The sequence below is a fragment of the Mus musculus genome, chromosome 18 (genome assembly GCF_000001635.26).
Source record: "Mus musculus strain C57BL/6J chromosome 18, GRCm38.p6 C57BL/6J".
In the NCBI taxonomy this organism is placed as follows: Eukaryota; Metazoa; Chordata; class Mammalia; order Rodentia; family Muridae; genus Mus; species Mus musculus.
The window spans coordinates 21315192-21328930 of NC_000084.6; the positions used below are offsets into that span (position 1 = coordinate 21315192).

Sequence of the window (13739 nt, forward strand, 5' to 3'; positions counted from 1 at the left end):
GGTTGTCTGTTAAGTCTCGGTGAGCACCTGTGAGCCCAAGTTAATCGATTCTTTAGGTTTTCCTGTGGTGTCCTTGACCCCTTTGGCTCCTATAATCCTTTCTCCCCTTCTTGCCCAGGATTCACTGGGTTCTGTGTAATGTTTGGCTGTGGTCTCCGCATCTGTTTCCATTAGCTGCTGGATGGAGGCTCTCTGACAGTGGTGTTTATGACTGTCCTACTTTATGACTGACTATGCTTTAGCAAAGCAGCATCAGGAATCATTTCTTTACTTTTTTTGTCCCCCTGAGTTTCTTTGGTTCTATCCTACATCTCTGAGCTGTCAGGACTCAGGGATGGACTCCCTCTCACAGCATGGGTCTCAAGCTGGACCAGTAGTTGACTGGCCACTGCCACAATTTCTCTACTACCTTTACACCGCACATCATGCTGGCAGGACAAACAGTAGGTCAAAGGTTTTGTGGCTGGCTTTGGTATCCCAGTCCCTCCATTGGGAGTCTTGCCTGGTTATAAGAACTGGTCAGTTCCAGCTCCATATCCCCATCCCTAAGAGTCTTAGCTAGGATCACCCTAATATACTCCTGGGAGTTTCTGTTGCACTACCTTTCTACCTTGTCCTGAATTGCCCCTAATTCCAGTTGTCTTTCCCAGTACTTTCTCCCTACTACATCTCCCAACCTGATCCTTCCTGTACCTTCTCCACCCCTACCCCAGTCTACCTGCAATATCTACTCTATTTCCCCTTCCCAGGGAGATCTATGCATCATCCCCCAACCCCGTTGCCCTAGAGCCCTCCTTGTTACTTAGCCTTTCTTGGTTTGTAGATTGTAGCATGATTATCCTTTACCTTACAGCTAATATCCACTTATACGTGACTATAGTCCATATTTGTCTTTCTGAGTCTGGATTACCTCACTCAGGATAATTTTTTTTTCTAGTTGCATCCATTTGCCTGCAAATTTCATGATGAAATTGTTTTTAACAGCTTAGTATTGCTCCATTGTATAAATGTACCACATCTTCTTTATCCATTCCTCAGTTAAAGGACATCTAGGTTGTTTCCAATTTCTGGCTATTATGAATAAAGCTGCTATGAACATAGTTGAGCAGGTGTCTGTAGTAGGATGAAAAGTCTTTTGGAATTGTATGGTATGGTCTTCAAGTAGATTGCTTCCTGAATCTCTGAGAAAACCGATTTTCAAACTGGCTATACAAGTTTGCACTCTCCCAATCAATGAAGGAGTGTCCCACTTGCTCCACATCCTCCTCAGTATGAGCTTTTACTAGTGCTTTAAAAAAATATTAATCATTCCATTTGTTTACATCTCAAATGATATCCTGCTTCCTGGTTATCCCATCCATCAAACCCGCATCCCATGATATCCTGCTGCCAGTCCTCCCAATACCACATCTCCCGTTCCCCCTCCCTTTTGCTTGTATGAGAGTGCTCCCTCACCCACCCACACTCCCTCACCCCACTGTTTCAGCATCCCCCTACTCTGGGGCATCAAACCTCCCTGGGACCAAGGTCCACCCTCTCATTGCTGTCAGGCAAGGCCATGCTCTGCTACATATGTATCTGAAGCCAAAGATCCCTTTAGGTACATTCTTTGGTTGGTGGTCTAGTCTCTGAGAGAACTGGGTGGTCAAGCCAGCCTATGTTGTTTTTCCAATGGTGTTGCAATCTCCCTCTGCTCCTCCACTCCTTCTGCCATCTCCCCTGGCCAGGTTCCCTAAATTCACCCTGATGATTAGCATTGGTCAGTTGCTGGCTGGACCTCCCCAGGAACTGCCACACTTGGTTCCTGTCTGCAAGCACCTCTTGACCAAGTGTTGGGTTTGGTGTCTGTGGGGCCATTCTTCAGTTGGCCCTTCCTTTAGTCTCTGTTTTGTTGTTGTTGTTGTTGTTGTTGTTGTTGTTGTTGTTGTTGTCTCTCTTCTTCCTTTGGGCAGGAACTAAAAACAAAAAAGCTTTGAGATGGGTGGGTGGCTCCATCCCTCGACCAGGTGCTGTGTCTATCTACTGGAGGTGGTCTCCACAGATTCTATCTCTCCCTTCTCTGCACATTACGGCTAAAATCAATCCCATTGGATCCTGGGAGCCTCTTGTTTCTTAGCCATTCTGACAGTTGTAAGATGAATATCAGAGTTATTTTGATTTGTGTTTCCCTGGTGGCTCAAGATGTCAAACAATCCTCTGTTGAGATCTGTAGCCCATTTTTAGAATTGGGTTATTTGGCTTGTTGATGTCTAGTTTGTATCACTTTTTGAGATAGGCTGTCCTGGAACTAGCTCTGTAGACAGGTTTCTAACTCATAGAGATCTGCCTGCCTCTGCTTTGGGAGTGCTGGGATTAAAGGTGTACACCATCACTGACCAGTGCATTATTGGTTTTTAAGACTTGTAGCCAATTTTCTTTCAATTATCAGTATCCATGGTAAATATCGCTTTACACGAATATGTGTGCAAATTTATCAGCAAAGTTTCCATGTTCTTTTTAAAAACTCTTTTTAAAAGTATTTTACAGCAAGCAGGCAGCGTCCTCCGATCCGTTGGAGCTAGCTGCTGTCAGGCGGGCTGCCACGCCCCGGCATATGCCCCAGTCTAGCGAAGATGGTGGGCCGGAACAGCGCCATCGCTACGGGTGTGCGTGGTGCCCTCTTCATCAGGTACTGCATCTACTTCGACCGCAGACGGTGGAGTGACCCCAACTTCAAGAACAGGCTTTGAGAACGAAGAAAGAAACAGAAACTTGCTAAAGAGAGAGCTGGGCTTTCCAAGTTACCTGATTTAAAAGATGCTGAAGCAGTTCAGAAATTCTTCCTTGAAAAGATACAGCGTGGTGAAGAGTTATTAGCACAAGGTGACTACGAGAAGGGAGTGGACCACCTGACAAATGCCATTGCTGTGTGTGGACAGCCTCCGCAGCTGCTGCAAGTGTTATAGCAGACTCTTCCACCACCAGTGTTCCAGATGCCCCTGACCAAGCTTCCGACCGTTAGTCAGAGAACTGTAAGTGCTCAGAGCTTGGCTGACGATGATGTGGAATGAGCCAGATACCAACACGATAAAATCTCAGTAAAATAATTTAACAGTTAGCTTGGAAGCTGGTCAGCTCTGGGGGAATTGGGGCAAATTGTGCTGTCGTGAACTGTCCCACACTGACATCTGCCAAAGCGAATATGAACTTTGGTAGATCCGTTGTCTATTCTATTTATTTTTCCAGTGAAAAGGATTTTGATAGAGCTTTTCATTTTATAAATACACCGAGTTAACCAAAATATCATGGATTTTGTTTGTTCTTAAGACATGTAATTCAAATGTAAATACAGTAGAGTATTATTTAGATAGAAACTCGTGGTGATTTTAAAAGATTGAAAAAGAATATGAGGAATATTTGAATAACGCACATTCTAAAGACTAGAACATTTTATCGTATGTTGTAAAATTGGGGAGAAATTTGTGTTTGTGAAAACTGAGCACTAAAACCTTACAGAGAGAAAAAAAAGTATTTTACATGTGTGGTGTTTTGCCTGCATGCATCTGTGTGTACCACATGCATTCCCGCTGCCATGGAAACCATAAGAGGATGCAGAAGGCATTTGATCCTTTGTGACTGGCATCATAGAAGGCTAGGAGCTGCCATGTGGGTTCTTGGAATCAAACCTGGGTCCTCTGGGAGAGCAGCCTGTGCTCTTAACACAGCCATCTCTCCAGCCCCCAAATATTCCCATGTTCCTACTCTCCCCTCTCCACTCTCCTTCCTCTCTTATCTCTCCTTACCGCAGGCAAGAGTGGCTTCAAATTTACCTCAATCCTCCTTCCTTGCCCTCTGGTGTGGTAGGAGGACCAGGATTACAAATTTGTTCCACCATATCTGACTCTTCCTTTTAATGAATGGATCTCCACGGTCTGATATCAGTGTGCGCACCCTTGTGTATCTTTTGATAACACAAAAGTATTTTGATGCAGACTAGCTATTGTTTGATTCTAAAGTATTATCTCTATTCTGTTCTGAGAACTTCTTTAACTGATGCTTTATCAGACATATACTAAGGCCTTCTAAATATCTGGATTTTAAATTGGATTATTACTTTATTTAAATTATTAATTTTTTATTTTGTGTGTGTGCTTTGTGGTCGGGAAATATGTTAATTCTTCAAGTCTTATTAAACTCCTTTGTCACCTGTTTGTGATCAAGTTATGTGAATGAGTCATGGGCACTTGAAAACGTAGCGCCAGGTAGGTATTTTGTATTTATTCACCTTAGGGAGTAATGTATATCCACCCCCATTACACTTACAACTGAAACATTCCCTTCCTACTCAAGTTCCAGTGGCTTCTTTAAATGTCTGTTCTCGTGTGGATATGTTAAAATTGCTTGCTGTGACTTGGCCCTCTCCATTTGATTTTGCAACTGCCTTGTTATTGCTGATGATATGTCTTGTCCTGAGGCTCACAGACGCTTGTGATTGTCACATCTCCTTGATGGCTTGTTCCTTTTCCTCTCATGTCACCTGTCTCTTATTTGCCTTATATATCTCTTGGCTGATGTTTGCCTAATGCATCTGTTCCATTGTTTTTCTTTTTATGATTCTGTGCCGTTATGTTGTAACACTGTCTCTTAAAATAATAGACTGCTAGAGTTGAAAAAACTACAATCTGATCTGAGAAACAGGAGAGCTAGCTTACGGTTGGGGTGTGCTAGCTCTACTGATGCTGCCTGATTTGTCTAGTGCCGTAATCTCCTTTGTCTCTTTGTTATATAATTTGTCAGTGAGAAACACAAGATGCCTCTGACAACGGTTGCAAGGAAACAGACTTAAGTTTACGCAGTAGATGTCAAGATGCCCAAAGCAGGCAATAAATCCAATACTTAATTTGGTTTTCTTTTGTGCCTGTGGAAATCGGGGCCGAAATGATTGTGCAGGTACAATAAAAGAACAATTTAATAAATTCCACTTTGCTTTCCATTATTATTCCCCCTAGGTGTTCATGGATGAACACCCTTGGGAAGGCATTTTACCATGATCTATGCAGACAGATACTATAGCTGTGTTGTAAAGCCTTTGACAGTGGGTGTGTCTTGCTTATGCTTATACAGTGCAGGTTCAGAGTGGCCTGACCCAAAGCCTTAAATTCTATGGAATAAAAAGTGCATTTTACAAAGTGATGCTTTTCTTTATAATGTGAACATTTCTGAAGGGTGACAGCAGGTGATAGGGGTTTCTCTCACTTTGCTTCATATTTGATGGTTGCCTTAATGAGTATTTTTATAAATAATCCCAATCATACTATTAACAACTTTAAGACAATAAGTGAAATTTAATTTTACAGAGAAAAAGGAGTATCTACCCTTGCAAATCACTGCAAGGAAGCATGTAACATGTTATCTCCCTAGAGAGTTGGAACAAAAGTACCTGGCACAGTAGGCTCTTAAATGTTTGAATAAATAATGGATGGATGCCACCTTAGTTATTTTTCTCACTGCTGTGACCAAACACCTGGCAAGAGGCTGATTAAGGGAAGGAGAGTTCTCTTTGGCTACAGTTCAAAGGGATACAGAGTAGGGAGGGGAAGGCTTAGAGGCAGGACAGCTCGAGGAGGCAGCTGGTTACATGTCATAGGCAGTGGGAAGCAGGAATGATAAGCGCAGCTAGCTCTCCCCCTTTCACTTAGAATAGGACTCAGCCGTGGAATGGTGGCATCTATAATTCTCTACCTTAACAAGCACAATGTAGATGTCCCTCAGAGACATTTTCAAGAGTTGATTTCCATGGTGATTCTTAATCCTATCTGTAGTGACAATTTTCGAGTTTTGGTTTCTTTGAAAAACACAGAACTATTATGGGAATATTTCTTCATTTTAATCTCAGGTGTGGGACATGGGGCTGCTTCAGATTATCCATAGCGGCGAACTATGACTTGCCTCATGCTCTAGCAGGAGTGTGATTCGTCCAGCTGCAGATAGCTTCTGCAATTGTGTGATGTTTGGAATCCTGGGTACTCGTCAGAGGGTATATAAAAGCTAGGGCTCTGAGAAAAGGGGTGATTTGTTGGTTTGTGGCTGTTGGTTGCTGTTGCTCATGGTTTGTTAAGTAGTTGTGCACAAAGAAGAAACAAGAAAAAGAAGAAATTAGTTATCTTGACAGCGAAGATCAAGTTTGCTCCAAGGAACTCGGTGCTCCTAATCAGCAGGAAGTAGTCTAATGATATATCACCCTCTTTCTCCTTCAGCTCCTCCCAGATAATCTCCCTTGAATCCTTCCAGTGCTCCGTATTCTCAATTTTATAGCCTCTTTTATTTATAATTATTTCATATGTATATGTTTGTTGGCTGTGTACATGCACACACACACACATGTCTTTTACATCATGTTTTATGTGTCTGTTTACATGTCTGTCTTCTTGCTTATGGTGGACTGTTTCTTTTTATACATATTTTTATTAATCCTTGAGAATTCCATGCAGTGTATTTTTATCATATTCACTCCAACTTCTTCCTACCCTAACTCCTCTCAGATCCAGCTCCATCTCCCCAGCCCTCTCCAACTCCATGTCCTCTTTATTCTTTTTAATAAGCCGTTAAGTCTACGTTGTATTTTCTGTATACTCCTGGGTATAAGGCCTTCCACTGGAGTGTAGTCAACCAACCAGAGGCCACACTCCTAAAGAAAACCGACTTTCCCTTCTCTAGAAACCTTCACCTGTCAATAGCTCCTCAAGTAGGAGTTGGGGCTCATAAGTCCCTCCCCACTCTATGCTCGGATGGGGAGTTCACTGGCTTGACCTGTACACGTTTGTTGAAGGCAACCACAGTGGCTGTGAGCTCAGGAGTGCAGTGCTCTTGTCATGTCCAGAAGACACTTTTGCTCTGGTCTTTCCTGTGCTTTGGCTCTTGCAGTTTTTCTGCCTCCTCTTCTGTAATGTTCCCTGAGCCTTGGGGGAAGAGAGCAGCGATAACAAATGGAGCACATGTACTGATCAAGCTGATGCTGATGACTCTTCCTCTCAGCACTGTGGCCACTGGACCTCGTGTACTGATCCCGCTGATGGCACTTCCTCTAGCACTGTGGCCACTCGACCTCGTGTACTGATCCTGCTGATGGCACTTCCTCTAGCACTGTGGCCCACTTGTAGTTTTCTACATCAACCACTGTTCACAGCAGAGAAAGCACTCTGATGAAGTCCGAGAGCAGCACTGATCTGTGAGTAGAGAGGAGTGAGTGGGAAATCATTCCTTAACAGCTTTAAAATCTATTCTGCACCCATGAAGGCTCAGCAAGTCTTTATATTTTTGTTGCTATTTACTATTGTTTTATAGAAATAATATTCAAGTACATGCATATATTGTAAAACTCAAACAGTAGAAAAGTGTAGACAATCCAACCAATGGCTGAGGTTGCATTTCCCTCCTGCTCTCCCCTCCCCAAACCATAAATGTCATTTATCTTTCTCAAACTCCTTTTGTTCACTACGTGCATCTTGGAGCTATTCTGAAGTCAGTTCCAAAAGGCTACTTACCAACACACCTCCCAACCTGGATGTTTGGAAAATTAGTTAATTCTCAATGAACATCTATCATGTTTTAGGATCTTTGTGAGAAAATTTAAAGAACTTTTTCTTGTGTTCTCATAGTAACCCTTTGAAGGATGTTTTATTTGTCCTGTCTACTACACAATAACACCAGTGGCAGTGAAGGTAAACAAATCCTTCTGGATCAAACTTGAGGAAGTCAGGAAGATCAACCAACCAGTGTGTTCCTCTCACCTGACCACACTACTCCAGCTGATTCCTGGGACCGAAACAAGCTGGCAAGCAAGGCTACACATGTTCTGAGTCTTTTGCCAACTTCAGAAAACACACCATACTGGAAATAGGATTTACCCTATTGTCATCAGTAGAGTGTGTTTCCTTCAAAATGTTCAAGATGCTTATACATTGTCACCACAGGGAAGCAGTATTATTCCCAGGATCTAAATACCTAGAAAAAAAAAGAGGTATTATGCCTGTTAATATTAAGTGATCAATGGACCATGGCCCTCCCTTCCTCCCTTCATTTTTTTCCTTCTCTCTTCTTTATTTCTGGGGTAGGAGGCAAATAGCAGGGAGATATGATCTCACTCTGTAGACAAGATTGGCCTCAAACCTATGGTCCTTCTGCCTCTACCTCCAAGTGCTGGGATTTCAGGTGCGCCCAGCTTTAGAATATGATTTGATAGTTAGGGTTATAGACTCACCTTTCCGGTGCTTATGAACTAACAAGGCATATTCAAGATCCACAGCAAACATCAATGTGGATGATGATACTGCAGATAGAGACTATTTCTCCCACTGAGGGGCTTCACCGCCCCACAGGTCTGCTCTTACACATGTCCTCCAGCTCCTCACAAGCACAGTGCCTCGGGTAGGCCGCTCAACTTCTCACAGTTCCTTCTGATATAAAACACAGATGGAAATATCTTCTGTGTAAGTCAAATAGAAAAATGCTCATCCTGGAAGTGAAAGCCATGGTTGCTATTTGTGGTGGTTTGAATAGAAGTGGCCCTCATAGGTGCATGTGTTTGAATACTTGGTCATAGGGAGTGGCACTATTAGGAGGTATGGCCTTGTTGGAGTAGATGTGGCCCTGTTGGAGGAACTGTGTCACTGTGGAGCAGGCTTTGAGTTCTCTTACACTCAAGCTATGCCCAGTGTGGCATACATTCTTTCCTTGCTGTCTGTGGACCAAGATATAGAACTCTCAGCTCCCTCTCCAGCATCACATCTACCTGCACACTGCCATGCTTCCTGCCTATATGACAATAATGGATTAACGTCTGAAACTGTAAGCCAGCCCCAATTAAATGTTTCCCTCTATAAGAACTGCCAAGGTCATGGTGTCTCTTCATAGCAATAAAACCCTAAGACACTATGATTACCCTAGGAAAGCAGTGTTTCCACACACAATAAGCAAACTATGTTTGTCTCTTTGTTAAATATCTCTATCTAATACCACCCATTGGTCTCCAGGCCACTCTTACATCAATACAGAGACAAATGGGTGGAGGAATTCCCTCCATGGATGTTAATGCTGGAGACAGAAACTACAGACAGCTCCAATATCATCTCTTCTATTCTTGTATAGCCATTTATAGGTGCATTAGAGTAGGATGTGATGTAAATTCTTCACACACTGCCTGAAATATACACTGCCTATCCATAATCGCTGCACCATCCATCATGAGCATTACCTGCCAGTCAGAAGACTCTAAACTAAACTGGACTTGTAATAAAATCTGATGTGGCCCTCTTTCTATAAACAGGTACAGAAGTCCCTTGGTGACCTATTAGAGGTTTTCTGCATCCTTGCCCTGCTCCTTCAGATCCTTTTAGGCTCTTATTAGCAAACCATTGGTTACGACTAAAAGCGGCTAAGTGCTTGCTATCTTGGTACTTAGCAGTTTCTTTGGAAGTCAGCAGACAGTAATGTAGTAACCCTTAATACAGGCTCAGACCAAATTTAGTGAGTTTAGTGAGATGAGCAAGGTTATAGGCTTTTCAAGAAGAATGGTGAAGCCAAGTGTTTTCAGGATAACCTTCAAGTCACATGGCCATGGCCTTTACTTCACAGATTGCATCTGAACCTTAGGATCTGTAGGGAAAGGTGTGAAAAAAATGAAACAAACTCATTGTTCAAATGATAGGAATGATAAAGGCAAGCTATTCATTGTGAATAAGTCCATGAGAGGACAAAAAGAGCGTCCCAACCGGTAAGAAGGACACATGCTCCACTATGTTCATAGCAGCCTTATTTATAATAGCCAGAAGCTGGAAAGAACCCAGATGCCCCTCAACAGAGGAATGGATACAGAAAATGTGGTACATTTACACAATGGAGTACTACTCAGCTATTAAAAAGAATGAATTTATGAAATTCCTAGCCAAATGGATGGACCTGGAGGGCATCATCCTGAGTGAGGTAACACATTCACAAAGGAACTCACACAATATTTACTCACTGATAAGTGGATATTAGCCCAAAACCTAGGATACCCAAGATATAAGATACAATTTGCTAAACACATGAAACTCAAGAAGAATGAAGACTGAAGTGTGGACACTATGCCCCTCCTTAGAATTGGGAACAAAACACCCATAGAAGGAGTTACAGAGACAAAGTTTGGAGCTGAGACGAAAGGATGGACCATGTAGAGACTGCCATATCCAGGGATCCACCCCATAATCAGCTTCCAAACACTGACACCATTGGATACACTAGCAAGATTTTATCGAAAGGACCCAGATGTAGCTGTCTCTTGTGAGACTATGCCGGGGCCTAGCAAACACAGAAGTGGATGCTCACAGTCAGCTATTGGATGGAGCACAGGGCCCCCAATGGAGGAGCTAGAGAAAGTACCCAAGGAGCTAAAGGGATCTGCAACCCTATAGGTGGAACAACATTATGAACTAACCAGTACCCCAGAGCTCTTGACTCTAGCTGCATATGTATCAAAAGATGGCCTAGTCGGCCATCACTGGAAAGAGAGGCCCATTGGACTTGCAAACTGTATATGCCCCAGTACAGGGGAATGCCAGGGCCAAAAAAATGGGAATGGGTGGGTAGGGAAGTGGGGGGGGGGAGGGTATGGGGGACTTTTGGGATAGCATTGGAAATGTAATTGAGGAAAATATGTAATAAAAATATTAAAAAAAAAGAGCTAATTCCAAATGATGGTCCTTGCTGTTCGGTGTAGAAGAGAATTCCCTTTTGAAATCTAAGTTTTGCTTTTTGTTTGCTTTGTTTTATTTTTCTGATAAGTTCACTAATTGTAGGGCTGTATTCTTGAGCAGTATTCTCGATTTTTGTCCTGAGGACAGCCCATGCTGTGATCATAGACGCCCTTGATGGCTCTGTTCTAAAGAGGCACATGATTCCAATCCTCAGGCTCGGGTCAGCTGACCTCTATGCCTTGCCCCAACACTAGCATAAGTGCCTCCAGCATAACTTTAGAGCATAGAATTATAAACTTAAAAGAAGTTGTGGGAGAGAAAGGACTCAGGTCTAATTAAGAGGCAGGGCACTGAGAGTTTGAGCATGTTATATAGACAACATAAAGGGGACCTGTTACCTCCCTCCCTCCCTCCCTCCCTCCCTCCCTCCCTCCCTCCCTCCCTCCCTCCCTCCTTTCCTTCCTCCCTCCCTGTCTTTCTGTCTGTCTACCTGTCTATTTATTTATTTTTAATTTTTTTTGAGATAGTGTTTCTCTATTTATCCCTGGCTATCCTGGAACTTTCTATGTAGACCAGGTTGGCCTGAATGCATAGAGATCCACCTGCCTCTGAGATTAAAGCCATGTGCCACTACAGCCCAGCTTCCTCCTCCTCCTCCCCCTCCTCCTCCTCCTTTTTTTTTTTTTTTACTTTTCGTGGGGGAAGATCACAGGTGAGATGGGCATGGAAGGACTGGGAAGGGATTGTGATCAGGGTGTATGAAGTGAAATTCCCAGAGAACCAATTAAAATGGTATCAGTGGAAAAAAATGGCAAACCATTCTCAATATTTTTGAAGTAAATGTGTTCTGTCTGGATTCTTGATGATATCTATTAGAAGAAAAATTAAAATCAGTACTCATTTAAAATTAAACTACTGATTATTAATAAATTAATACTCCTGAGTACTAAAAATTTCTATTCTCCATAGACACCGTATATAGGCAGCCTCTTGGACCACAACATCTATAACAATCTGTAACCCAAAGCTTTGTACACATTTTGGGTACAAATTGTACCACTCCCAGTTTGTCATTTCCAATTTTTCCTTTTTTTTTTCTCTTTCTTGTGGAATATTTGGCTTCTCGAAAAATATTTCTGGCAGTGCTCAAGTTCCTTATGTATCCCTGTGAGATGATAATATTCTCACTCTATTTTGTTTGTGTGTGTGTAACATGGGATCAATCAAATAAGTATGACCATTAGATTGTTTGGATTTATGGTGTGGGGGAAGGGAATATACAGAATTAAGATGAAAGAGGTTAGATGAAAACTTCACAGTCTTGCTTCTGATGAGAAATATCAATAGGACTTTTCAAATGCATTTTTTTCTAATCCTCTCCTAGGCAACCACTGAGAAACTATGATTACAGCTCTGACGAGATCCTTGGGACTCGGACATTACCTCAGAATACTATTAACCCTGAGAAGGAATCACATCTCCTGAAGAAATGGCTGATTATACATCTGGGGAAAGAATTCCTGCAAAATTAGTCCAGAATATTCTTACCAGAAAGCAAAGAAGTTATCCAAGACTAATAAAGATGCATCAAAGACTTTAGGAGCCAATCTTGGATTGAAATTAATTAAATAGGCTCATGAACAAACTTCTTAATCACCACTGGAAGGTTATAAAGAGCAGATTTGATATTTAAGTTGGTAAGTAAAGAGAGAAATTCAAGCATCCTGCCTATTTAAAAACAACTAATTTATCTTAGAATAACTAATTGCTGTTGTAAAGATATCCTCTAGTTAAAGTACTAAATTCCAATTAGTCAATGAAGATGGATTTATTGTCACTGTTTTCTGAGGCCTATTGAATGCATGGATGAAGGTAATAATCACAACTGTTTGTCAGCATCACACATACACAGATACACGAGTCAGGACGTGCTACATGATGGAGACACCTAGCATCATCTATACAGGGGGTGACATAAAATCATTGAACCCAAATCTGACCAAAGCTCTTCCCCCTTCAATCAAATTACAGTAATGTGGAAGAAAGAACATATTTAAAGATGCCATGTTGATGAAGTCAATCTAGACTTGGGACCAGTTTTCTTCAATAGGAAATGGGAGGCAGTATTTCAACAACAACAACAACAACAACAACAACAACAACAACAACAACAAATCAAGTGTGAGCGCCCAACTCGCCAGCAAAGCAGACGCCACAACAGGATCCTTCTGCAACACGTTTATTGGGAGAGCATTTACTGCGTAGGCAAGAAGACCCTGAGCCCAGAACTGGTGCTGCTTATATAGGCCTAGGAAAGGCGTGTCTCACACCCGGATTGGTTATGCATTCTACCTCATTTGCATGTTCCTCATCCGATTGGTTATTCTCTCTCAGTACCTCACTGAGCCTCATTATCATACTTCATTTGCATGTCTCTCATCTGATTGGTGATTCTCTCTCAGTACCTTACAGAGCCTCATTATCATGCCCGGGCCAGGCAGTGACTTGGTGAAAAACTTTACTGCATATGTACACATTGGTTGTTTACCCAAACTTATGCGTGGTGGCCAGTGGTAGCCAGCGCCACCTTGTAATGGTGTATGTGGCTTCCCACAATCAAGGAAAAAAATGAATAGAAGAATCTAAAGATTAAAAGAGCCTCTAAGGCAAGCCACACAATAGCTATGTTTACACACTGCTTTGATTCTGAATTAATCAAATTGTGAACTGAAATTGTAAGAAAATTGGGGAAATTAAAATACTGGCTCATCAGTTTTGATATTAAGTGGTTACTATTAATTTTAAGCACACTTACACATACATATACTCACACATGCATATACATATACTCACACACATGCACACACACACACACACACACAGAGTAATGGCCATCTTATTGTCATTCAAAGTTTCTGATGCTGTTTGGCTTTCTCTCTCGGCTTGTTTCATGCCTTGCTCCAATTTCCTTCGGACTATGAGAGAAAGCTACCCCTTGTGTGGGAGCTCCTTTGGTGAGCATCTATT

The 13739-nt window shown here is 42.1% G+C and overlaps 1 long non-coding RNA gene and 1 pseudogene across 3 annotated transcripts; both read left to right on the forward strand.

Moving 5' to 3' along the window:
- Positions 1-2611: 2611 nt before the first annotated feature.
- Gm7758 lies at positions 2612-3062 on the forward strand (annotated as a pseudogene).
- Positions 3063-3579: 517 nt separating this feature from the next.
- Gm41675 lies at positions 3580-12884 on the forward strand. 3 transcript variants are annotated; one of them, XR_001782410.1, is made up of 4 exons: positions 3580-3645; positions 4201-4241; positions 7015-7207; positions 12097-12884. It is a non-coding gene; the product is annotated as a predicted gene, 41675 (long non-coding RNA). The 3 variants fall into 3 exon arrangements; XR_877206.1 differs by lacking the exon at positions 4201-4241; XR_877205.1 differs by lacking the exon at positions 3580-3645 and having other exon boundaries at positions 4114-4241.
- The last annotated feature ends 855 nt before the right edge of the window (positions 12885-13739 follow it).